Raw genomic sequence first — 24,948 nt, forward strand, 5'->3', positions numbered from 1 at the left:
GTCAATACAGACAGAACCTAGAGGGAGGATGGAATCAGATTAGATTGTGGTGCATGGCATCCACGCCAAGAAAGACAGACAGGAGTAAAATAGCATTGTGTCAGCAGAAAGCGAGTGAAGAAATCACTGATTATGAAGAAAGGTTTAGGACAACGTGGCTCGAGCACTCAGGCATTCAGGTAGTAACCTCGCAGAAAATAACTTCGGAAGTGTGTTGATGACGTTAAAATCAGCATTTGCACCTGGCCTGAAATCGGAATTATGCAAAACGCTGAGAGTTAACAAACCTGATTGGGAAGAGGAAGGCACTACCTTTACTCTGCTAGTTACATCCCTTAGTTGGCTGGAACAGGGTATGGCTGTGAATGTTAGAGCTGCGCAAGTTACAGTGCATTTAACCAATGACAGACGCCCAGGCCAATGTCACAATTGTGGAAAGGAAGGTCATTGGGCACAGACATATTGATCATGGGGATGAGGGGAGGGAAGGCAGAACGGGAATTCCGAGGAGAATGGTAAAGACGAACTAGATGAATTAATAGAGCAGTTTAAACAGCTCGCTGCCCAACAGCAGGAAGCAACCCTGCAAGTGGCAAAAAATGAGTAGACCCTACACTCACTTTACTGCAGTTGGCCCTCTTGCAACAACGAGTCGTTGGCCTTTATATGAATGCGAGGGTAGCTGAAGAATCAGTGGATTGTTTATTGGACACTGGAGCAGAATTTACATGTATACCCAGGGATCAGTTACCACAGTTCCCCTGTCTGGCAATAAAATGTGGGCCGGGGTGGGGTGGGGGGGGCAACTAGGAAACAAATGCATGTGTGAGGGACAGTTCCCCTGATATTACAGCTGGGACCACACAGAATTGAGATGCCTGTATGGGTAGGACGTGTCACACAGGCGCTCCTGGGAATGGACTTGCTCACCCAGGTGGATTCAGCTTTCTGTTTCTCCAGGGGAAAAGTCACCTGGAATATCAGGTTCCTGGAGAAAGACGGACTGAAGGAATACCCGGTTTGGGCTAAGGACAAGAATGATTGTGGACTGTTACAAATGGACCCAGTAACCTGTACCATGACCCCGCCACCCTTTACTAGGCAGTATCCCATTAGCCAGACATCAATAGATGGAATTCTGCCCATCATGAATCAGTTAGTGGGGAGAGGAATATTGATTAATACTCATAGTGTATCCAACAGTCCTGTATGACCGGTGAAGAAAGTGGATGGAACCTGGAGGTTGACAATAAGTTATTGGAATGCTAATCAGCAAATGGATAAACTAACCCACTTGGTAGCCGATTCTTTTACCATCTTTAACACCTTATCACTGGAGCACAGGTGGTTTTCAGTAATTAATATGTCAAATGATTTTTGGTCTGTTTCCTTAGCACCTGAGATTCAGCCTTGGTTGGCTTTTCCAATAAACTAACAACAGTACACATGGATTAGACTCCCTCTGGGATTCCACAGTAACCCTACAGCTTATCATACGGCATTGCGAAACCACCTTTGAGAGATGCCGCAGACTAATTCAATTATTGTCTACTGGTTGTGCACTTCCTGCCTGTTAAAGCAGAGAGTAGAATGTGTGTTTGAACGTATGAGCAAAGTCTATGACCTGTGGTTTGATTAAAGTTTGTAAACAGGGGTTCACGTGATGTAAACGTGGGAGGCGAGATGGGAAATTTTCGGCCAATATTTCTGAAGTTCCCAGGGATATTGTTTCTTCCCAAATTTCCATCCCTCCTGACTGCCTCTTTACTCTAGGCTTAGTTGATTTATAATAATCTGGGCTATGAGTGCAAATGATAAAGTTTGATTAATCCTATGGATCTTACGATCATCTTACGATTTGATTACCTGCTAAGTGTAGCACCACAAGGACAACTCTGTATAATGCCAAGAAGAATGGACATATTTAGAATGTTGGATTATAGACCAACCCCATTACTAAACAAGATCTTACCTTACCAAAGATCATTGAGCAGTTGGACTGACAAGTTTCCCTTGCAAATATCTTCATCCCGTGTAGAGACAGCTCTCACGATATTAGAATGAGACCAATTTTATACTGAGCTCTCCCTCTCTTCCTTGTTTTAATTCCCAGACAGCAATGGTATTAAATCAAGGTTCGCCTGCATAAAATATCAAACTGTAAAGAGTTTTTTTTTTAAAGGAATGTTTTACAGATTATTCCATATAAAACCCTGCGGTTTGGAAGCAATGTTGGCAGTGAATGTATGATTCATGGGATCAGTGAGTTACAATGAGAAGTGGGATTTCTGATAAGAACAGTTCTTATTTTAAGCAAGATCAATTATGTTTAAATGACTTGGATTTGGATTTGCTCTTTGCAGGAATTGAATTTGTTTTCCACCCCACCTGACTTCACTGTTAATAAGACGGCTCCACACGGGAAATCAGGTTAAAGTATCAATGGGGGTTTTTACCTTAAAATTCCACGGGATCCCAGATATAATTATCATCATGCATGGTTGAAATCTTCAAAATAGTTCAAGGTTCCTGAGGACTTGTACAAACAGTTTGAAGGCTGCTTGTAATTTTGCCCATTTGCTAAAATAATACAGGATTCAAATATTTTGATTTCTTCCAGTTGCTGCTCAGACAGATGTGTTCTTTTCCCAGTTCTGATCAGGTCCTGCGGTAATCAGCAAGGTGCCTTTGCTTTTTGCCCAAAGAGAGAGAGCGAGCGCGGTGAACCAAGAAAGTGACCCTTGTTTCTCAAAAGGGACAAGGGGTCTCTGTGGCTGTTCTGTATGTAAGTGCTTGCACCTGCGGGTTCTCTGTCCCGTACGGCAACAGATGACCAGTTTTAAATTGAGCTTAAATAAGCAGCCTAAGGTTGCGTAACGCACATGGTTAGAAAATTATGAAAGTGCTGCAAGGGTGCAGCAATAAATCAATCGCCGATGACCAATTTTTAACTTATCCTGACGATTTGGGGACCAAGGAATATCAACAAAAGAAAAAGGGAGAGAAAATTCAGGTCAACAATAACCATTGATAATTGATTTTGAAACCGCCAGTTAAACTGGTTGTGTTTGCTACAAGATGAATATGCAGACAGATGCCAGACTTTTAAATGCCAAAGATAGCAACATGGTCATAAGTTATGGCAGAGACAGCACTTGTGTGGTCTCAGTGTATGAGACTTCCTGAGAAGTTTTGTACTGAAAGTTGGAGGAGTTCCAGGGTTTTAAAAAAGTTAATAATTGAAAGATAATAATGTTCTTTTTGACTATTTAACTGAAAATATGGCAAACCCTCAATCAAGATAAAGAAACAAGACTCCACGTAATTACAAATGCCAGGAATTTGGAGCATTCTTGTAATGAGTTTTATTTAAGTGATTTTCCAGATTCCTTGCTGTTGTTCTCTGTGATCAGGCTGGACACAGTTTGATTTAAGAATTCAAATAATGAAGCTGGATGTTATTTTATAATCACTGAAGTTGCAGGCCATGGCACCCTCATCACCTCTGAGGAAGTGTTCTAAGTTTAAGTCCCACTCCAGAGACTTGAGCACATAACCTGGGCCGACATTTCAGGGTAGAACTGTCTGACTGGAATTTTCCCGCTGTTCCCGCGGGTGGGATCTTCTAGTCCTGCCTACGGCGACACCCTGCCACCAGTTCCCCATTGGCAGAGGGTGCGAACAATGGGAAAACTGGTTGACAGTGGTGGAACCGGAAGATCCCTCTGCAGGCCAATGGCAGTGATGTAATGGCCATCGCATAACACGCTGTGGGGTGGGGGAACCCGCCTGCCATCTTACTGAAGATGTGTTAAATTGGGTGGCACACTGCTGCCTCACACCTCCACTGCCCCAGGTTTGATTCCCGGCTGAGGTCACTATCTGTGTGGAATCTGCACATTCTCCCTCTCTCTGCATGGGTTTCCTCCGGATGCTCCGGTTTCCTCCCACAGTCCGAAAAACGTGCTGGTTGGGTGCATTGGCCATGCTAAATTCTCCCTCAGTGGACAGGCGACGAGAGGATTTTCACAGCATCTTCTTTGCGGTGTTAATGTTAGCCTACTTCTGAGACTAATAATAAATAAACTGATGGCCCATCTGCTGTACCTGGTTGATGCAAGATAGGTAACCTAATACCATTTGAGGAGGCTTCCCCTGTATCCTGACAAATCCTCAATTAACATCACTCAAACTGGATTGAATTTTACAGGAACTTTACAGTGTTGCTTGCCACCTCCCATCTCCCCACCAAAAACTAGTTGACTTTTAAAAAAATGGCGGTCCCCACAGTGATAATTGTTTCAGGTGACCTTAACAAGCAAAGAGTGGGGGTTCCACCCCTCAGTGACGGAATGTCCTGGCCTCAAGAGCCGCTGTAGTCCCCGGCTGTACCAGAATTCAATAACGGCCGCTGCTGTTGGGTTGCAAGCAGCCCTATGAGAAAGATGGATGGCGATCAGATCCAGGTAAGTGGTGGAGGGGAGGGCTCAGTCACTTTACGCAGAGGTGGTGGTGGTTGGGGGGGGGGGGGGGGGGGTGGTGACAGGCTGACTTTTGGAGGCCAGGTGTGAAGGCAAAAGAGGAGGGGGATCCAGACTTAGGGAGGGTGCCTCTGGTGTGTATAAGACAATACTGCCCCAGCCACCCCACCCCCTCCCCGATCCCATGCTTGAGAACACCCCACCAATTGCTGTACCCGCCCCCCCCCCCTTTCCCACCTTTCACCCACCTTGGTGAAAGAAATGGCCTCACCATGCGCATGGTAGCACATGGTTACCACTGCTGCCTCACAGTGCCAGGGACCCTAGTTCGATTCCCGGCTTGGGTCACTGTCTGTGTGGAGTCTGCACGTTTGCCCCAAAATGATTTGGAGGAAATGTAACTGGTTTGATTAGTAAGTTTGCAGATGACACAAAGGTTGGTAGAGTTGCGGACAGCGATGAGGGCCATTAGAGGATACAGCAGGATATATATCGGTTGGAGACTTGGGTGGAGAGATGGCAGATGGAATTTAATCCGGACAAATGTGAGGTAATGCATTTTGGAAGGTCTAATAAGGATAGGAAATATACAGTAAATGGCAGAGCATTTAAGAGTATTGATAGGCAGAGGAATCTGGGTTGTCAGGTACACAGGTCACTGAAAATGGCTATGCAGGTGGAGAAGGTAGTCAAAAAGGCATATGGCATGCTTGCCTTCATCGGCTGGGGCATTGAGTTTAAAAATTGGCAAGTCATGTTGCAGCTTTATAGAACCTTAGTTAGACCGCACTTGGAATATAGTGTTCAATTCTGGTCGCCACACGACCAGAAAGATGTGGAGGCTTTGTAGAGAGTACCAAAAAGATTTACAAGGATGTTGCCTGGTATGGAGGGCATCAGCTATGAAGAGAGGTTGGAGAAACGTGGTTTGCTCTCACTGGAATGACGAAGGTTGAGGGGCGACCTGATAGAAGTCTACAAGATTATGAGAGGCATGGACAGAGTGGATAGTCAGAAGCTTTTTCCCAGGGTGGAAGAGTCAATTACTAGGGGGCACAGGTTTAAGGTGCAAGGGGCAAGGTTTAAAGGAGATGTACGAGGCAGATTTCTTACACAGAGGGTGGTGGGTGCCTGGAACTCGCTGCCAGGGGAGGTAGTGGAAGCGGATACGGTAGTGGCTTTTAAGGGGCATCTTGCCAAATACATGAACAGGATGGAAATAGAGGGATATGGTCCCTGGAAGGGTAGGGGGTTTTAATTAAGTCGGGCAGCATGGTTGGTGCAGGCTTGGAGGGCCAAAGGGCCTGTTCCTGTACTGTAATTTTCTTTGTTCTTTGTTCTTTGTCTGCATGGGTTTCCTGCGGGTGCTCTGGTTTCCTCCCACAGTCCCGAAAGATGTGCTGGTTAGGTGCATTGGCCGTGCTAAACTCTAATTGTTTATTAACCACAACGGTGACTTTAGATTATCAGGCGTGGATTGTACTCGATGACTTTATATAAATCCCATCCCAGTCAGCAAAATGATTTAGGTTAATAAAAATAAAGTACCACAAATGCTGGTAGTCTGAAATGAAGACAGAAAATGCTGGATAAATTCAGCAAGTCCGGCAGCATCTGTGCAGTGAAAAACAGAGTTAATTTTTCGAGTACATCTGACCCTTCGGAGCTTGAAACATTTGCCGAAATCTTGCCCCCCCTTCAATCTGATGAGATCTTATTGTCCCACTGAAGGAGCACCCCCGTCACGGGTTTCCCGATGATGAGCAGTGTGTTCAACCTCGTTGATAATGGTGGGACCATAACATCCGGCCGTCAGCAAGCGGTGCGCCGCCTCCCGCTGCCGTGAAACACGCCTATTTTGCTGCCAGACCTGCTGAGTTTATCCAGCATTTTCTGGTTGTGGTTAACTGGCTTTCCATTGCATCCATCAATATGAACAAAATAAGCTGCGGTATCTGTTGCTCCTCGTCGGCTTGTAAAAGGTCAGTGTTCAAAAAGAATTATACAGTTGCACAAGTCCACTTGTAATTCCAACCAAAACAGCAGACCTGTGAAATCAGTTTATAGCAATGCCATAATCGACATCACACCAGATCCGCTTGAAACTCGATCACTTTGTATGAGTTTGCACCTGTCACCAATGAGTTTAACACTCAGGGATCTGCAGTACTTCAATGGATTTCAAAAGATCTCAGCACATCTGTGGTGCGAACAGTGTGCAAAGCTAAATCCATCACAGATGATGCAATGTGGTTAACAACAGTACTGAGAAAAGGCAGCTGCAGTTAAACCAACTGCCCATTTAGTATCCACCATAGGTCATTGCTAACACCCTGGCTCTTGAGTCAGAAGGTTCAAGACCACTCCAGAGTCATCAAGGCTAATATTTCAGTATGGTGATGAGGTTGTTGTAAACTGTGCCATCTTTTGGATGAGATATTTGAACAAGGTTCAATCTTCATGAAAGGTTCCGTGATATTTTCAAAGGAAAACAGGGCTGTTCTCCAAGTAAGTTGTCAACAATGATTATCCATTTACAAATATCATAAGACCATAGGGCGGCACGGTAGCACAGTGGTTAGCACTGCTGCTTCACAGCTCCAGGGACCTGGGTTCGATTCCCTGCTCGGGTCACTGTCTGTGTGGAGTTTGCACATTCTCCTCGTGTCTGCGTGGGTTTCCTCCGGGTGCTCCGGTTTCCTCCCACAGTCCAAAGATGTGCGGGTTAGGTTGATTGGCCATGCTAAAATTGCCCCTTAGTGTCTTGAGATGGGTAGATTAGAGGGATTAGTGGGTAAATATGTAGGAATATGGGGGTAGGGCCTGGGTGGGATTGTGGTCGGTGTAGACTCGATGGGCCGAATGGCCTCTTTCTACACTGTAGGGTTTCTATGATTCTATGATTCATATAATACAGAAGCAAAATTAGCCCATTTGGCCCCTCAAGTTTGCTCCGCCATTCGATCATGGCTGATATGTTTCTCAACTCCATTGTCCCACCTTTTCCCTGTAACCTATCTATCTCTGTCTTAAACACACTCAATGACCCGGCCTCCACAGCCTTCTGTGGCAATGAGTTCCACAGATACACCACCCTCTGGCTGAAGAAATTCCTCCCCATCTCAGTCCTTTACTTTGAGGCTGTGCCCTCAGATCCTCGTCTCTCCTACTAATGGAAACATCTTCTCCACGTCCACTCTATCCAGGCCTTCTAAACTTCATCGAGTACAGACCCAGAATCCTCAAACATCAAGCTTTTCATTCCCAGGATCATTCCCATGAATCTCCTCTGGACTCTCTCCAAGGCCAGCACATCCTTCCTTAGATACGGGACCATTCATCAAAAAATATTAGCTGATAATTTATCTCATTACTGTTCGTGGCATCTTGCTGTGTGCAAATTGGCAGCTGTTTTTCCTACATAACAACAGTGACAACACTTCAAAATACGTTATTGGCTGAGTCCCCTGAAGTCATGAACAGTGCTTTTGCTTTTTATTGAATCACGGATTGTGGGTAACACTGGCAAAATTGGCATTTGTTGCCCTTGTTAAGGTGATGGTAAACCTCCATCTCAAGCTGTTGCAGTCTGTGTGGTCAAGGTACCCTCATGGTGCTGTTAGGGATTCAGGGTTTTGACACGGAGATAACAAAGAAAGGGCAATATATTTCCAAGTCAGGATACTGTGCAACTTTTCGGAGCACTTGCAGGTGGTGATGTTCCCATGTGCCTATCCCCCCATCTCCCCCTGAAGTCTTTCTATGCCATAGAGATGACAGTTTTGGAAAGTGCTGGTGAGAAAGCTTTGGCGAAATTCTCCAGGACATCTGGCAGGTAATATACACTCCAACCAAGGTGCGCTGGTGGGGAGGGATTGAACGTTTAGGTTGATGGTTCCGGTGCCAGTTGTGCAGGTCCATTTGCCTGGGATTGTGCCCTTGAGTGTTGTCTGAGTTACAGTCATCCAGGCAAGGCAAGTGGAGAGTGTTTCATCACTCCCCCGACTTGTACCTTGCAGCAGATGGAAATGCACTGGGCAGTCAGAGCTGAGCCACATGCTGCGGAACATGTGGCCTCTGACTTGCTCCATTTGACACATGGGGCCATATTGCTGGCTCGCCACGCTGGTCGATCGGCGTGGCGAGCTGGTAAGATTGGGTGAGAGACGAAAAACCGGCTTTGCGTCAAGTTTCACGCCTCTTGCAATAATACCGGCCGTGTTCTGCCAGTGTAATCAGCCTTGTGCCTGGGAAGGTGGGGGGAGGTGGTGTGGTGATCTGGGCCAGCAATCGGGTCAGGGCACGATGACCGGAAGGGGGGCGGTGGGGAAGCAATGTTGTCCGGGGGAGTGAGGAGTGATGGCTTGGTAGCATTATATCTGAACAAACTTATTTTTTCTTTCATGGGATGTGGGCATCACTGGTGAGGCCAGCATTTGTCGCCCATCCCTACTTGCCCTCAAACTGAGTGGCAGTTCAGGGTCAAACACATTGCTGTGTATCTGGAGTCACATGTAGGCCAGACCAGTAAGAATGGCAGATTTCCTTCCCTAAAGGAGATTAGTAAGTTCTAAGCATATAGCTGCTGTGCTGCCCTCAGGGCTACTTCCAAGTGGTGCTCAATATACTAATTCTTCACTTGAGGGAAGGCGGTAGGTGGTTTTCAGCAAAAGCTTTCCTTGCCCATATTTGATTTGATGTTGTGTGACTTTATGCAGGAGTCAATGTTGAGGGCTCCCATGGCCATTCCCTCCGAGCTGCGTACCGTTGTGCTGTCACCTCGGCTGGACCCGACCAGTGGGATATGACATATGTAGGGATAGCGATGGAGGAGTTTGGGACAAGAATAGAACATAGAACATAGAACAGTACAGCACAGAACAGGCCCTTCGGCCCATGATGTTGTGCCAAGAAGATGCTGGAAAAACTCAGCAGGTCTTATAGAATCCCTGCAGTGCAGAAGGAGGCCATTCGGCCCATTGAGTCTGCACCGACCACACTCCCACCCAGGCCCTATCCCCATAACCCTACGTATTTATCCTGCTAGCCCCCCTGACACGAAGGGCCAATCCACCAAACCCACACATCTTTGGACTGTGGGAGGAAACCGGAGCACCCGGAGGAAACCCACGCAGACACGGGGAGAACGTGCAAACTCCACACAGACAGAGACCCAAGCCGGGAATCGAACCCGGGTCCCTGGCTCTGTGAGGCAGCAGTGCTAACCACTGTGCCACCGTGCCACCTCTGGCAGCATCTGTAGGGAGAGAGAACAGAGTTAACGTTTTGAGTCCATTTGGCTCTTCATCAGAACTAAAGAATGGGAGAAATGTATTAGATATTAAACTGTAGCTGTGAGGGATTGCAACAAGATGTAGCAACTTTAAGAACAAAAGAACGAAAGATTGATGGCCTGACGTTGGGATGAGAGGAGGGGTGGAGGTGCAGGGTTGCACCGAGGCAAAGTTTAAAGTTTATTTCTCAGTGTCACATGTAGGCTTACATTAACACTGCAATGAAGTTACTGGGAAAATACATGTATGTGATCCTTTTTTAAAGAATTTAAGATGGAGGAGAAACGACACAATCTGACATTCTTGAACTCAATGTTGATTTGGATTTTGGGACATTGGTTGAAAAGTGTATGCTGGAATTTTATGGCCATTCACGCCCCGCTGGTACTGCAAACAGGACGGAGAATTTGACGCTCAGTCACATCTCCGTTCACTGCAGCAAGGCCAGAGAATCCCGCTGACGTGAACGGCTGGAAAATTCCAGCCATGGTTTATTTTGAGAGTGACTATGCTAGCCTGCTGCCTGACTAAGATGTGGGACAGCTCTCCAAAATTTGGAACAAGTCCTCAATTGTTTGTGAGGACTTACCGGGATTCCTCCGGGTGCTCCGGTTTCCACCCACAGTCCAAAGATGTACGGGATAGGATGATTGGCCATGCTAAATTGACCCTAATGTCGGGGAATTAGCAGGGTAAATATCTGGAGTTGCGGGAATAGGGCCTGGGTGGGATTGTGGTTGGTGCAGACTCGATGGGCCGAATGACACCCTTCTGCACTTGAAGGGATCCTATGATTCTATGATTCCATGAATTTGACTGGATGGGCATTGCCTTTGCCATGTCCAAACCAGCGAACATAAGTGATCTGTTCAGTTTTGCACTTATTTTGCTTTTTCATGGCAGTTTGAGACAACTGAATGCTTTGTTTGGTCAAGTTAACAGTCAACCACATTTCTGTGGGTTTGGAGTCATAAAATGGCTGGACAAGAGGAATAGATACACTTCCCCGAAAAGATCTTTGTGAACCATGTTAGTTTTTACAACAATCTTTTGTTTTCATGGTCACAGTTACTGATTTTAAATTTTTATATCAGATATATTTCAGTAACTCAATTTAAATTCCCCCAGCTGCCGTGGTGGGATATGAACTCACACCTCCTGTTCATTTGTCCAGGGCTCTGGGTTGTTAGTGGAATAACATAATTACTGCCATACCCCTGATACAAGTCACTCAAGCCATTCTTTTCTTATATTGCAAAATAAACTGAACAGTCTGTCGATGAAATAATGTTACAACAATAAAGGGACAGAGCAGAGGGAATTAAAACAAAACATTCAAGGAGACTTCCACTTTCTTAACTTCCCCCATTCCACTACTGTGCAGACCGTCAGATACCCAGTTTTAAAGTCTAACAGGAAAGTTATTTGAAAAGATCATTGCCAGTCTCACAAGAAAAAAATCATTGGGTATGAATATTTAGACTGTATCAGACCACCGTGAATCATAGAACCATACAATCCCTACAGTGCGAGTAGGAGGCCATTTGGCCCATCGAGCCTACACTGACAACAATCCCACCCAAGCCCTATTCCCGTAACCCCATGTATTTACCCTGCTAATTCTAAGGGGCAATTTAGCACGGCCAATCAACCTCACCGCACATATTTGGAGTCTATTACTTTTCTCTCCACAGGCAGGAGTCGGCTATCTGGCCTCTCGAGCCTGCTCCGCCATTCAATAAGATCATGGCTGATCTTTTCATGGACTCAGCTCCACTCACCATATCCCTTAATTCCTTTACTGTTCAGAAATGTATCTATCCTTGCCTTAAAAACATTCAATGAGGTAGCCTTAATTGTTTCACTGGGCAGGGAATTTCACCGCTTCACAACCTTTTGGGTGAAGAAGTTCCTCAACTCAGTCCTAAATCTGCTTCCCCTTATTTTGAGGCTATGCCCCCGAGTTCTAGTTTCACCTGCTAGTGGAAACAACTTCGCTGCTTCTATCTTATCTATTCCCTTCATAATCTTTTATGTTTCTATAAGATCTCCCCTCATTCTTCTGAATTCCAATGAGTATAGCCCCAGTCTCTCATCATAAGCCAACCCTCTCAACTCCGGAATCAACCTAGTGAATCTCCTCTGTGTCCTCTCCAGTGCCAGTAGATCGTTTCTCAAGTAAGGAGACCAAAACTGTACACAGTACTCCAGGTGTGGCCTCACCAGCACCTTATACATAATCTCTCTGTTGTTAAAGTTATGCTGGACACAACTTGCAAGAAGTCACCACGCTCCAGTGCCATCACACAACTCAGCTTTAAATTCCTTCCTTTAATTTCAGTTTTGAATGATGCAGCATAGGAGCATGAAAGTGGGATTAGAAAGGGCACCTGGGTGTCGTCAGACTGGCATGGATAAGATGGGCCAAGCGGCCTCCTTCTGTGCTGTAACCTTTCTATGGCTCTATCATTTGGTTCATCAGGCCTGTACCCGCAATCTGAAAAGTCTATCCCCCTACAGTTTCTCCATTCCCTTCAAACACTATTGCCGAAAACAAGAGACTTCTTTTGTTGAAGCTTTTCATCTTGCACTCATCAGGACTGTTCATAAGAATACCAAACGTCATTGGAACAATAATTGATACTATATGAGAAAAACATACTGATTGGTTGGCAAGTGGACACTGATTGGTAGAGGAGGTGCCAGGCTGAATGGTGACTACTGTTGTCACTATGAACTGGTGCATTCTCCACGGGGAGCTAGTTAGTTAACTATTTAAACAATGTGGAATAAAAAACTAGCATTATTAATGATGGTCATGAAACTACCAGATTATTGTAAATCCCATTTGGTTATCTGATGTTCTTCAGGGAAGAAAATCTGCCAACCGCACCTGGTCTGACCGATATTTACCTCGAGACCCACAGCCCTATTGTTCACAGTTAATTTCCCCAGTTAATTTTACCACAACCTGAGGGCGATCAGTTGGTTTATGACCAACACTCAGCCTCTGTAGGACAGCATTCGGAGGCGTCCTGACTGGTGTTTTAGGCGAGCGGTGATTTTAGCCTCCAGTTCCTGCCAGTTCGCGGGCAGGATTAAACCTGCAGGGGGCGATTCTCCCCAAAAAATTCTAAGTGTCGAATTTGTGTAACAACTGGAGTAAATCATGCTGGTTTCTTCAGCGGGAGTTTCAAAATGTATCTCCCACACTCTGTGCACTGCAGACTGCCTCAGCGTGAATCAGGCTGAAAATCAATGGGCAGGGCCTATTCCCGCTGGATAGGCCGACAGCATAGTGTTGGGTGGGCCTCTGCGCACGCGCCGATCTGTCAGCACCGAGATCGGCACATGCGCAATGGCCTCCCACTGGCGGCCTCCCGATCACTAGCCAGCTCGATCGCTCGCCAGCCCAGCAACCCTGCATCGCTGCCCTACTGCCCCCCCCCTCCACGGCCCACAGCACGATCGCTGGCCCCCTGGCCTCCCCGAACATGCCCGGGCCACAGTTTTGACCCTCCCTGGCCCCAGACTGCCTCAACATTCCCACCCCCACCTCCCGGCAGCCCAGAGCCCCCAGCAGGCTGAACCGCCCCCCCTCTCACCTCCCCTCCAGCCCCGATCGCTGGCGTCCCTCCCTCTGTCACTCAGCCTGAATGTAGAGTGGCAGTGGAACCTCCCACCCCACCGATCTCCCCCAGAGGCTCGACCCCCATCAGGCCCCATCCGCCAATAGCCCCGACTCCTTAGCACTGCCTGATGCCCAAAGGGCATTGGCACTTTTCTCTTTGGGCAATGCTAGGGGGTCCAGGCTAGCACTGCCAAGGTGGCAATGCCCAGGGGCAACCCCTGGTACCCGACCCTCTGGGCAGGCCTTGATTACCCCCCCTTCACTCCAGCTGGGTCGTGCCTCCAGTTCCCCACAAGTGGGGATCTATACTAAACCGCGCTAAAGTGAAAAGCTCCTGGCCGGGGCGGAGGGAGATGGAGGCTAGCGGGCCTGGAGACTTCAGTCCCAGGCCCGCGAATTGAATTTAAAAGAGATGATGATTAGGATTTGAATAATTTATTCAGCTCCGCACTGATTTCTGGCGTGGAGCTGATGGCACCGGAAATACGGCTGCCAGAGGTTAGCGGAGGCTGTGGTGCCCAGCGAGGCAAGCTCAAGTTATGATGATCAGCAATTAGGATCAGAATTACATGCTAAAATCAGATTTTCAAATTCGGCAATCTCCACTCACCTGAGGAATGAGGTGCTGGAATAGTGATATTGTCACTCGACGAGTAATCCAGAGATCCAAGGTAATGGTCTAGGGACTCAGGTTCGAATCCCAGCATGGCAAATGGCAAAATTTGAATTTTTAAGCAGCTTGATGGGGTAGTGCATGAATATTATAATATATGGGTGGCATGGTGGCACAGTGGTTAGCACTGCTGCCTCACAGCTCCAGGGACCCGGGTTCGATCCCTGGTTTGGGTGACTGTCTGTGTGGAGTTTACACATTCTCCCCGTGTCTGTGTGGTTTTCCTCCGGGTGCTCCGGTTTCCTCCCACAGTCCAAAGATGTGCGGGTTAGGTTGATTGGACATGCTAGATTGACCCTTAGTGTCCCGGGATGTGATAGATTAGCAGGATTAGTAGGGTAGCTAAGTGGGGATCGGACCTGGGTGGGATTGGTGTCATGCAGACTCGCAGGGCTGAATGGCCTCCTTCTGCACTGTCGGGATTCTATGATGAAGGGACAGTGCTCCGACAGCTCGTGATTCCAAATAAACCTGCTGGACTTTCGCCTGCTGTTGTGAGACTTCTTACTGTGCCCACCCCAGCTGGCAACTCCCCATCATGTATTATTAACCCAGCCTGTTTTCATCTTTACAGCAAAATAATCTCCCGGGGTCAAATCAACTTTCCTGTATTCCCGGGAAGGAAGACCCTTACAGATGCACGCTCTCGGTTATCCTTAAGGTTGAGACAAAAAGTATCAACTTCAAATTATTGAATTGAGGTCAGCCTTGCACAAAGTAATGCTTCCCACATCTTTAATGCAAGAGCCATATAGGTCAAGGGATTAGAGACTATCTCAGCAACACAAACTGAAGTGACAGACGGTTGGGTTTAATTTACCCTGATGCACTCACATTTGGAGCTGCAGCAGAGTTGATTAACTTGTTATTCAGCAGATAATTGGCAATTAACGCTCATCAGTATTTTGCACCTTGAGTTAGGAATGTGGTCCAAAAGTGGCTGAAGAACAATGGCCAACAACTGACTAAATAGTATAAACACAGCGCGGAATGAGTACCCAATATCATTGCGAGGTCGGATTTAAATACTCTGAGGGAACAGCTCGGTAATTAATGTGGCTGGGCATTGATTTCTTTTCTTCAACACAACCTCAGTGAGCACAGCGGTTTGCTGCCACAACCTGTGAAACCTAGTTAGCAAACCTGAAGGGCATCACTCTGTCTTGGGACACATGTGTGAATTGGAGAGTAGCACTTGGTCAAAATGCAGAAACAACTCACAGAGCTGTGCTCACATGCCTTGAATGAATTTAATTGCTGTCCACAGGTTCCAACCACCGGGGAATCATCCAATTGTTTTTAAGAGGTTAACCATTAATGGGACAGGTGGAATTAAGATATTTGTACTCAGCAGGCTGGATTTTTAGGGATAAAGATACCACACCATAGACTCATGACCAAGGTCAGAAGATGTCAAGTCAGGGATTATAGTTAGCAAACTGGCAACAAAACAGAAAACAGAATGTATGGGCTAAGGCAGTCAGCAAAAGATGTGTTGTCGCCTGTCCCTCAATGTGAGAATGACGTCTATTCAGGGACATAGGTCCTCAAGTTACTGAATAGGCTCGATTCTTGACCCACAGGTCATAGAATCATAGAATCCTTACGGTGCAGGGGAGGCCATTCGGCCCATCGAGTCTGCACCAACTTTCTGATTGAGTATTTTACCCAGGCCCATAACCCTGCCCTATCCCTGTATTCCTACGCATTTACCACAGCCAATCGATCTAACCTGCATATTTTGGGGAACTAAGGAGCAATTTAACATGGCCAATCCACATAACCTGAAAACCTTTGGACTGTGGGAGGAAACCAGAGCACCCGGAGGAAACCCACCACCCAAGACCGGAATTGAACCTTGATCTCTGGAACAGTGAGGTAGCAGTGCTAACCATTGTGCCACCATGCTGCCCACTTTTCTTGGAACACATGGGGCAGGACATCCCAGGAGGTAGTGGGACCTGGAGTACAGGATTTGCTTCCTGTTCTTTCCTTTCCTGCTGTCACTCTCCCTCATCATTAAGGTCTGTGGGCTCAATACATAATGCAGCTTGACAATCAAGTTGTCACCATTTTGAACAATTGATCCTCCCAGTCATTAGTATTATCAATAGCATTATCAATGCTATTATGTTTCAAGGAAAGCCTCAAAGTGTTCCCCCCCCCCTCCCCCCCTCCCCATCTGGGCTGGCTATCTGAAAGTTGAGCAAATAGGACTTAGCAGGAGAGAACTAAACTGACCACAATAGAGATACATAATCTACAGCGTGTGGATGACTACAATGTGTGGGCAGCATGGTAGCACTGCTGCCTCACAGCTTCAGGGACCTGGGTTCGATTTCTGGTTTGGGTCACTGTCTGTGTGGAGTTTGCACATTCTCCCCATGTCTGCATGGGTTTCCTCCGGGTGTTCCGGTTTCCTCCCACAGTCCAAAGATGTGCAGGTTAAGTTGATTGGACATGCTAAATTGCCCCTTAGTGTCCCAGGATGTGAAAGGTTAGAGGGATTACAAGGGTAACTAAGCAGAGATAGGGCCTGGGTGGGATTGTTGTCGCTGCAGGGTCGATGGGCTGAATGGCCTCCTTCTGCACTTTCTATGACATTGCCCACTCTGCTCAGATTGGCAACACACTCTCAATCTTTCCAATTCAGCATACAAGAGTCTCGCCTGTCCTTAAATGTTGGCAAAACAAAACTCAAATATCAAGCCACACCTGGACAGCCAAATATCCCACTGCCCATATATGTTGAAGGAGAGACTACGGAATATGTTAAGCCTTTCTGATATTTTTGGTAGCTCCCTCCCTTAAATGGCCACCCTTGTGAGGAGATACAACATCCAATCAACTCAGCCTGCTGCAATCTATGGCAGCGTGTTTGACAACAAAGACATCTGCAAGTCACCAGAAGTCCAAATGTACAGTAAAGATGGGCAATGGTTTCCTGCAAGGAGCAGTGCTGCGTTCATTGTTCACAATTTACATAAAGCATTTGTGTTAGTGAATCTGAAGTATAAACTCAACATTTGCAGTTGACAACAAAGTGTTGGTATCGTCAATGCGAGGAAGACCGTGAGAAACTGAAAGGCATTAATGAAATTACAGAGTGGCTGTACAATTGACAAATTAACTTCAATCTATATAAATGTGAGGTGGGTATTTTGGTAGGCAGTGCAGGTTAGATGGATTGGCCATGACCCCTGAGTGTCCCAAGATGTGTAGGTTAAGGGGATTAGTGGGGTAAATGCATGGCATTACGGGGATAGGGCAGCGGGTGGACCTGGTTAAGATGCTCTGTTGGAGAGTCAGTGCAGACTTGATAGGCTGAATGGCCTCCTTCTGCACTGTCAGGATTCTTTGAGACTATCCAATTTGATGTTGTGTGTGGACTAGGAAAGTGACCAGAAGCCCCGAAGATGAACAATTCTTGTTTGGAGAGTAGCTCTTTAATAGGGTCTCAGACCCTTTTTACATAGTTGCACTCCTTCATTCAGCTCCTCCAAGGTCACTGATTGCAAACTGTGCAGCCAGATAAATATAGCTTATGCTAATATCCGATATCAGAATTCCCAAACTTTCATATCAGATTTGTCTGCTGAGTCAGGTTCCTGTCAGAAACTAGGTTGTAGATAATGTTAGAATTGTGCAATAGAAGATACTAGTCAGAGCCTGGGGTAAACTTCACAAGAAAGCACATTACATTCAAAATCTCACTCAACAGAAGGGAAGGTCAGATAATTGAGTACAAGAGATTAGTGCGTATAATTTGCAGATCCTCCAATTTCTTGAGCTCATTTGTTCAATCTCTATCGCACTGGGTAAAGCATGCTCTGTCAAGTGGTAAAATTCCCCTACTCGCTCAACATAGCATGGTGGCACAGTAGTTAGCACTGCTGCCTCACAGTGCCAGGAACCTGGGTTCAATTCCAGCCTTGGGTCACTGTCTGTGTGGAGTTTACTTATTCTTCTTGTGTCTCGTGGGTTCCCTTTCTTCCCTTACTCCAAAGATGTGCAGGTTAATTGGATTGGCCATGCTAAATTGACCCTTAGTGTCAGGGGTAAATATGTGGGTTACGGGAATAGGGCCTGGGTGGGATTGTTGTTGGTGCAGATTCGATGGACTGAATGGCCTCCTTCTGCACTGTAGAGGTTCTATGCTCTATTCTAAATCTGTTACCAAACTTTGACAATAAAACCAATAATGACCTTTAAGATTTATATCATCAGAGGCATTAGCACGTTCAGTTTGCGTCCCTCCTAATTTTGTGTTTGTGAATTTTAATAGCTCACAATGGTTTGCTACAGTAATTGCAGAATGGGTTCTTCCACCAACATTTCAATGGGAAATGAAGCAGGTACCCCAAGGAGAGGTGTTTGCAACCATTGATGTTGTTTCTCCCATGTTCCTACTGATCACTGCCAAAATAACAGGAGGATATGGGTGAATCCCTCTATTAAGGGATACAGGACAAAAAGCCAATGTATGATGTTCGATCACAGGTCAGTCGTGATCTCTGACTGAACGCCGGAATGGAAGGCCAAATTTATAGATCAACCTCTCCTGGCCATCTACCATTCATATTCTTCACTCGGAGTTGCTGCAAGATGCAATTTTCTACCATTTTTCCCATTTCGGTTCGAAAGTTGGTTTCATGGCAACTGACCGACTTGACAGGGACACTCATGTTTGTCAGATAACATCGGTACGGAGTCAGCAACATGACATCATGGCTTGATTCTTACTCTGTGACAAGAACATTTCAGAATTCGTCAAAGGTTGTACCATAGTGAGACCAGGATAGAAGAAGGAGGAGGAAATGTATGGACCAAGGAAATATCAAGTGTGTCTAGTTAGAGAAAAAAGCAAAATTGTAATGCAAGGGCACTGCCAATTGTTTTAAAGAGAAAGGTCATTTGGGCATTGGATAATAATAACTGCTTGGGCTAAATGGGTTTAATGTTAGTTCAGAACTTATGTTATATCCTGTAATCGGTAAGCAGTGCTAATAACTGATTACGGGGGTGGGGGTTGTGGCTCCATCTTTACTAAGGGCAGCGTGGTGGCACAGTGGTTAGCACTGCTGCCTCACAACGCTATGCACCCGTGTTGGATACCAGCCTTGGGTGACTATTTGAAGTTTGCACATTCTGCTCGTATCTGTGTGGCTTTGCTCCAGGTGCTGTAGTTTCCTCCCACAGTCCAAAGATGTGCAGGTTAGTTGGATTGGCCATGCTAAATTGCCCCCTCGTGTCCCAAGATGTGTAGGAAGAGGGAATTAGTGGGATAAATGCATGGAGTTATGGGGAGGGGCTTGAGTGCAATGCACTTTCGGAAAGTCGGTGCAGACACGATGGGCCAAATGGCCTCCTTCTGTACTGTTGGGATTCTGTGGTTCTATTCTATGGTTCTTAGTTCACTGTATAAAGAAAGGAAGGGTGGACTTTAATAACCAGGCAGTTTTAAGGTTAGGAACTTTGACAAGATAATGACGATATACCATCGAGCTGAGGTGCAGCCAAGAACATTATAATAGAAACTTAACACAAACATCATCGAGTCTGCAGGATTAGTTCTTTGTGATTTCAAAAACAGTCTAAAAGAGTGACAAATGTACTTTAAAAAAAAATTTCCCCATCTAAAGTGCAAAGTAATTCAAAACAGCAGCAGCACGCACGATTCTAAAATTTACTGATACAAGTATAATTCAAATTAGCAAATTTAAATTGGTTGCATTCTTTCTGTGGTCGCCATTATGCTGAGCAGAAGATTTAATTAGAAGAGCTATAGATAAGAATTGCTAAAATTATTAGAAAGCTGACTGGACTCTCACTGCATCTAATAGCTACAAAACGTCACCACAGATATAACATCTGAGAGGGCTGATTGCGAATATGTCTAAATTCACCCATTCCAATTATTAAATCATGATTGCCAGATTTATCCAATTCAGGTCGGTTCGATTCTCTTGAAGAAATCTAGAGGAAAAAGCTGTATTTACATAGCAGCTTTTCCATGTTTGGAGCATTCCAGGCATTGTGTCTCTACTTAGAAGAAGAATGATGGGAAAAGACTAGATAATTCACTAAGCTTGCCCCATCCAGACAAGGTACAGCTATCTACATCCGCCGACTCGGAAAACTGGCTTTTGAAGTGTTGTCGTTTTTGTCGACAATGTTCCACAACCAACAAATGGATGATCTGGAAATCTCTTGTTGTTGGTGTCAGTTGAAGCCAGATTAACCCATTCATATTAATGCAAGTGCCTTCCTAACCTATTCCGTTCAAAACAGTCAGATATTCCTGACTCATCCATCCATATTTATTCAGAGTGTTCCCCAAATTTATCCCATGCTGAAAGGATTCATAATGTTTTCGTAGATCAACCCTCCAGACCTATTGGAGAATTAGCATCATCACCCTTCTCAGGGAGTTGACTCAATTCAGGTCATTTCCGGATTGATCATTGTTCCAATTTGATTGATACATTCCAATCTATTCTATTTAATTCCAGATTGGCTTCATTTAAGGTTTAAGTTTTATTTGTTAGTGTCACAAGTAGGCTAACATTAACACTACAATGAAGTTACTGTGAAAATCCCCTCGTTGCCACACTCCGACACCTGTTCGGGTAACACTGAGGGAGAATTTAGCATGGCCAATGCACCGAACCAGCACGTCTTTCGGACTGTGGGAGGAAACCAGAGCACCCATGCGGACATGAGGAGAGCGTGCAAACTCCACACAGTCATCCAAGGCTGGAATTGAACCTGGATCCCTGGCGCTGTGAGGCAGCAGTGCTAACTAGCGTGCCACGATGCCGTGCCTAGCAAGTTTTTCTTTCCCTGGAACAGGTCAGTGGCATGTCACTATGGGCTTATAGCTTGCGGGGTGCCACTCTGCATCAAACATGGCTGACCAGAACTCTCTCCCGCTCTTACCGCCAGCCATTGGCGTGTTTGGAAGGAGGTGGACACTCAACCTGTTTGGCCGCGTTATGAACGCACCTTCCTCGGCCATCAAGCCCCAGGTTGGGACCTCAACCCGGGGTTACTGGCTCAGAGACAGGGATACTACCCGCTGTGCCACAAGACCTCCCTCAAAGCCTGACTCTGCCTGGAACGGAATTGTTGAATCATTCTAGTTGCAATAATTTCATAATTAGCACCACCGGTTATATTAATGCACAGCTGGGCATGTGCTGTGGCGACTGACAGCTGCAATTAAGTCTTTCCTTAGCGATGCACATGGCCTGAAGCTGGTGATGTGATGTCAGTCCCTACTGATAATACCATCTCATCAGACAGCGCGGTCAGAAAGCATGTGATGGGTGTTTTAACTGCATCAATGGCGACATTATCAGCCCAAAGACCTGAAAGATGCAGGTTCTCAGGTGAGATGTTAAACTGACAACCCACCTGTCCTCTCAGTGAAAGACTGCAAGGGATGATTTTGAAAAAGAACATTGGAGTTCTCCCCTAAATGATATTTATTCTGCAGCCAACAAAAGAGATTATCTGGCTCTTGTTGCATTATTTATTTATCTTACTCTGTACACATTAGCCACTACATTTCCTACATTACCACAGTGCATTAATAAAGCACTTTATTTTCTGAGGTTGTGAAAGGCGCTGTTTAAATAAGGGTCTTCTTAGCAGCTACATTATCACTATTAAGCGTATTAAATGCACAACGTCTGAATTAGCCATTAAAGTTGGAACTGGAAGGCACAGCGGCGACAACTGTAGTTTATAATTCCCTGTGATATCACGACATTGCAAGACACAGCAGCATTTGTACAAACAACATGCCGCGTATATATTTCCATATGTATCGGGGAAATTCAGAATCTCTGTTTGCACTGATGACTTGCCTGTCTTTCAACATAAGGCTGTGGGAGCCTAGAGTGTGTCTTACTCCGAGATTAAAGCCGAATACAATTCCCAGCAGGGCCCTACATCAGAGTGTGCAGAATGTGAGGGGAGTGATGGAACACTCAATTAAATCGGAAACTTATGGAGGGGAGAGGTACTGAAGCAGTGCAGGCAGCCTGACGTGGGAAAATTGGAATTTATATCGAATCTCTCATCCTGAATTCAATATCCTTTTCCTTGTGTGTTTGCATCCACTCGTTTTATTGATTAGATTAGATTTCGGGCATCGTTCATGTGTTCATTGATGGCGACATGGTTGCTGAAGGGACATCTGTTTAGCGTAACATGCGGATCATGGGAACACAGCTGGTCTGCATTTAAAAACTTTGCACAACGTGACATGTTCATGAAAGTGCTTCAAAGGGGAAATCTCTGCATTAGGGGTCCTTAGTAAGAATGGTGTTTATGCCGAGGGGCATTTATAAATGATGCGAGCACGCTTAATTTCAAAATCGTTGTTTCTAAAAATAATAAAACGATTCTCTTAACATCCGTTTAATTGCAGAGCAAAAAAAAGAATAGAATGTTAATTTCTTGAATGGGTCTGCAGTGTGCTCGCTGCTCCGACATTATTTTTGTGAGGCAGAATAAAAATGACTTGACCATAGAATATTGGGATGGTTATGTCTAGATGCAGAGGAAATATTTCCCTCTGCTGGGAGAATCAAGAAGGCGGGGAAGCATTAATTTCAAATTTGAGTGTGATCGTTTAGAAGGAAAATCGGAAGAGCAAATTTTCCCACAAGGAGCAGTGGAATTCTGGAACGCACGTTGGGGTAATAGGAATTTTCAGGAATGACATTGATGGAGTTTTCATAGGTGCAGCTCTCAAGGGATATATGGAAGAAACGTTTTGAGGTACGGATTGGTCATGATCCAACTGAATGGCGGAGTAGGTTTGAAGGGACGATTCATTGAATCCTTACAGTGCAGAAGGAGGCCAATTCAGCCCATCAAGCCTGCATCCACCAGAATCCCACATAGGCCCTATCCCTCTTACCCTGCTAATCCCTTTGACACCAAGGGGCAATTTAGCATGGCCAATTCATGGAGGAAACACATGCAGACATGTGGAGAACATGCAAACATCTCACAGACAGTCACTCAAGGCTGGAATCGAACCTGGGCCCCGGCGCTATGTGGTAGTAGCGCGAACCACCGTGCCGCCCTCCACTGTACCACCATGTTCCCCTTGGGCTTTTTCTCTTATGTTTGCTGTTTCCTACCTATTCATCCTTAATCCTGCACTACAAGCACACACTTCTTAATATGAAAAATAATCCTATATGTTTGGAAAGCTTTGTCCCAGCTCTGTGCGCTTTGGCAGAGAACTAGATTGAAGTTTAATGACCGTCATTATGATAGGAAACCTGACAAAAAAAGTGGGAGATTCGGAAACCAGGAGAATTCTCGGAGTTTTCTTAATTAGAGTTTCTAACATCCATCCGGACAGAGAGGTTTTAATGTCTTTGTCAACTTGTCGGAGCTTTGACAATGCAGCTGTGTTGACCCAGATTATGTATGCGTGGCATGGTGTGGGATTTAAACAACTTCAGACACAAAGGCCAAATTGACACAGGAGACAGTGAGTTCGATTTTTATCTTTATTACCCGAGCGTTAAGCATCGCCCTAACATAGCGAGGGAGATTAAGCAGAGGAGACCACATGCCCACGAAGGAGCTCATTTTAATTTCTTCCATTAATTGAAATGAAAGAAAAATGTATGGCTGCACCCCAGGAGCGTAATCCTCCCTGCCAGATTTTCACTTCAGGGCCCTCACCCTCACCTCCGAAGCCTTTGCCAGGTGACCGCAGATGGCAAAGACAAACATCCATCCCGTTAGTTCCCAGTTTCTTCTTTCACGATTATTTTGTCTTCAAAATATATATATTTGACACCTTCCTCGAAGAAAAATAAGCTGTTTTGAAGTTAATCAATTTTGACAGCGTACATCTGCAGTTTGATCTCTGCGGTGTATTAACAATGAACATGTGAAGTTTGTGAGAAAGTGAAATGGTACTCCGACTGTAGTACAGGCCTCTTGTTACCATACTGATTCAATCAGTGGTGCCAATACCCACTGAATAATATTACAAGGCTCATGCTTCTTCAGAACACAATTACATAAATCAGATTTTCATTTCCTGTTCAATAAAAGTGTCCCTTTGTGTCAGCCAACACGACGGCATTTCAGCAACATCAAACGTCAGGTTTATACAGCAGGAGTGGATAAAACAGTTACACCTTCTTAAGTTCAAAAAGTACAAATTATTGTTCTGTAGTGACCTTGAAATAAAGTGCTGACTGCAATTTGCTGGTTTTTTTTCACTCTTGAAGTATTTTGTGCGTTACAACAGATGTGCAATCGCACTTAACGTTGCTTTGAATTTTGACAGATTTTCATTTGTTTTATGGGAACTATTAGCATGGAAAGAGAACAGGGCCTTTTCCCAAGGATTCTGCTGGACCTTCTGTTCTGAAAATGTGAAGGGGGAGGATTTACAGAGTCACAGAGCAAGAGCAGGAGAGTGGGGCGAATTCGATTTCTCTGGATTCAGCACAGACTCAATGGGCCAAATGCTGCCTTCTTTGCTACGATACAGCGGCCCTGAAAGTTTGAATGCCATTCTGTCCAGGTCCCTCTTAACTTCAGTGGGGCACAGCCAGAATGGCAAGAAATCAAAGATGGAATGGGAAAATATTCCCAAGTGATTTGATTTGACTTAGGGGCGGCATGGTAGCACAGTGGTTAGCACTGCTGCTTCACAGCTCCAGGGTCCCGGGTTCGATTCCCAGCTTGGTTCACTGTCTGTGTGGAGTTTGCACATTCTCCTCATGTCTGCGTGGGTTTCCTCCGGGTGCTCCGGTTTCCTCCCACAATCCAAAGATGTGCGGGTCAGGTTGATTGGCCATGCTTAAATTGCCCCTTAGTGTC

This window comes from Mustelus asterias, chromosome 18, assembly GCF_964213995.1.
Source record: "Mustelus asterias chromosome 18, sMusAst1.hap1.1, whole genome shotgun sequence".
NCBI classification, from domain to species: Eukaryota; Metazoa; Chordata; class Chondrichthyes; order Carcharhiniformes; family Triakidae; genus Mustelus; species Mustelus asterias.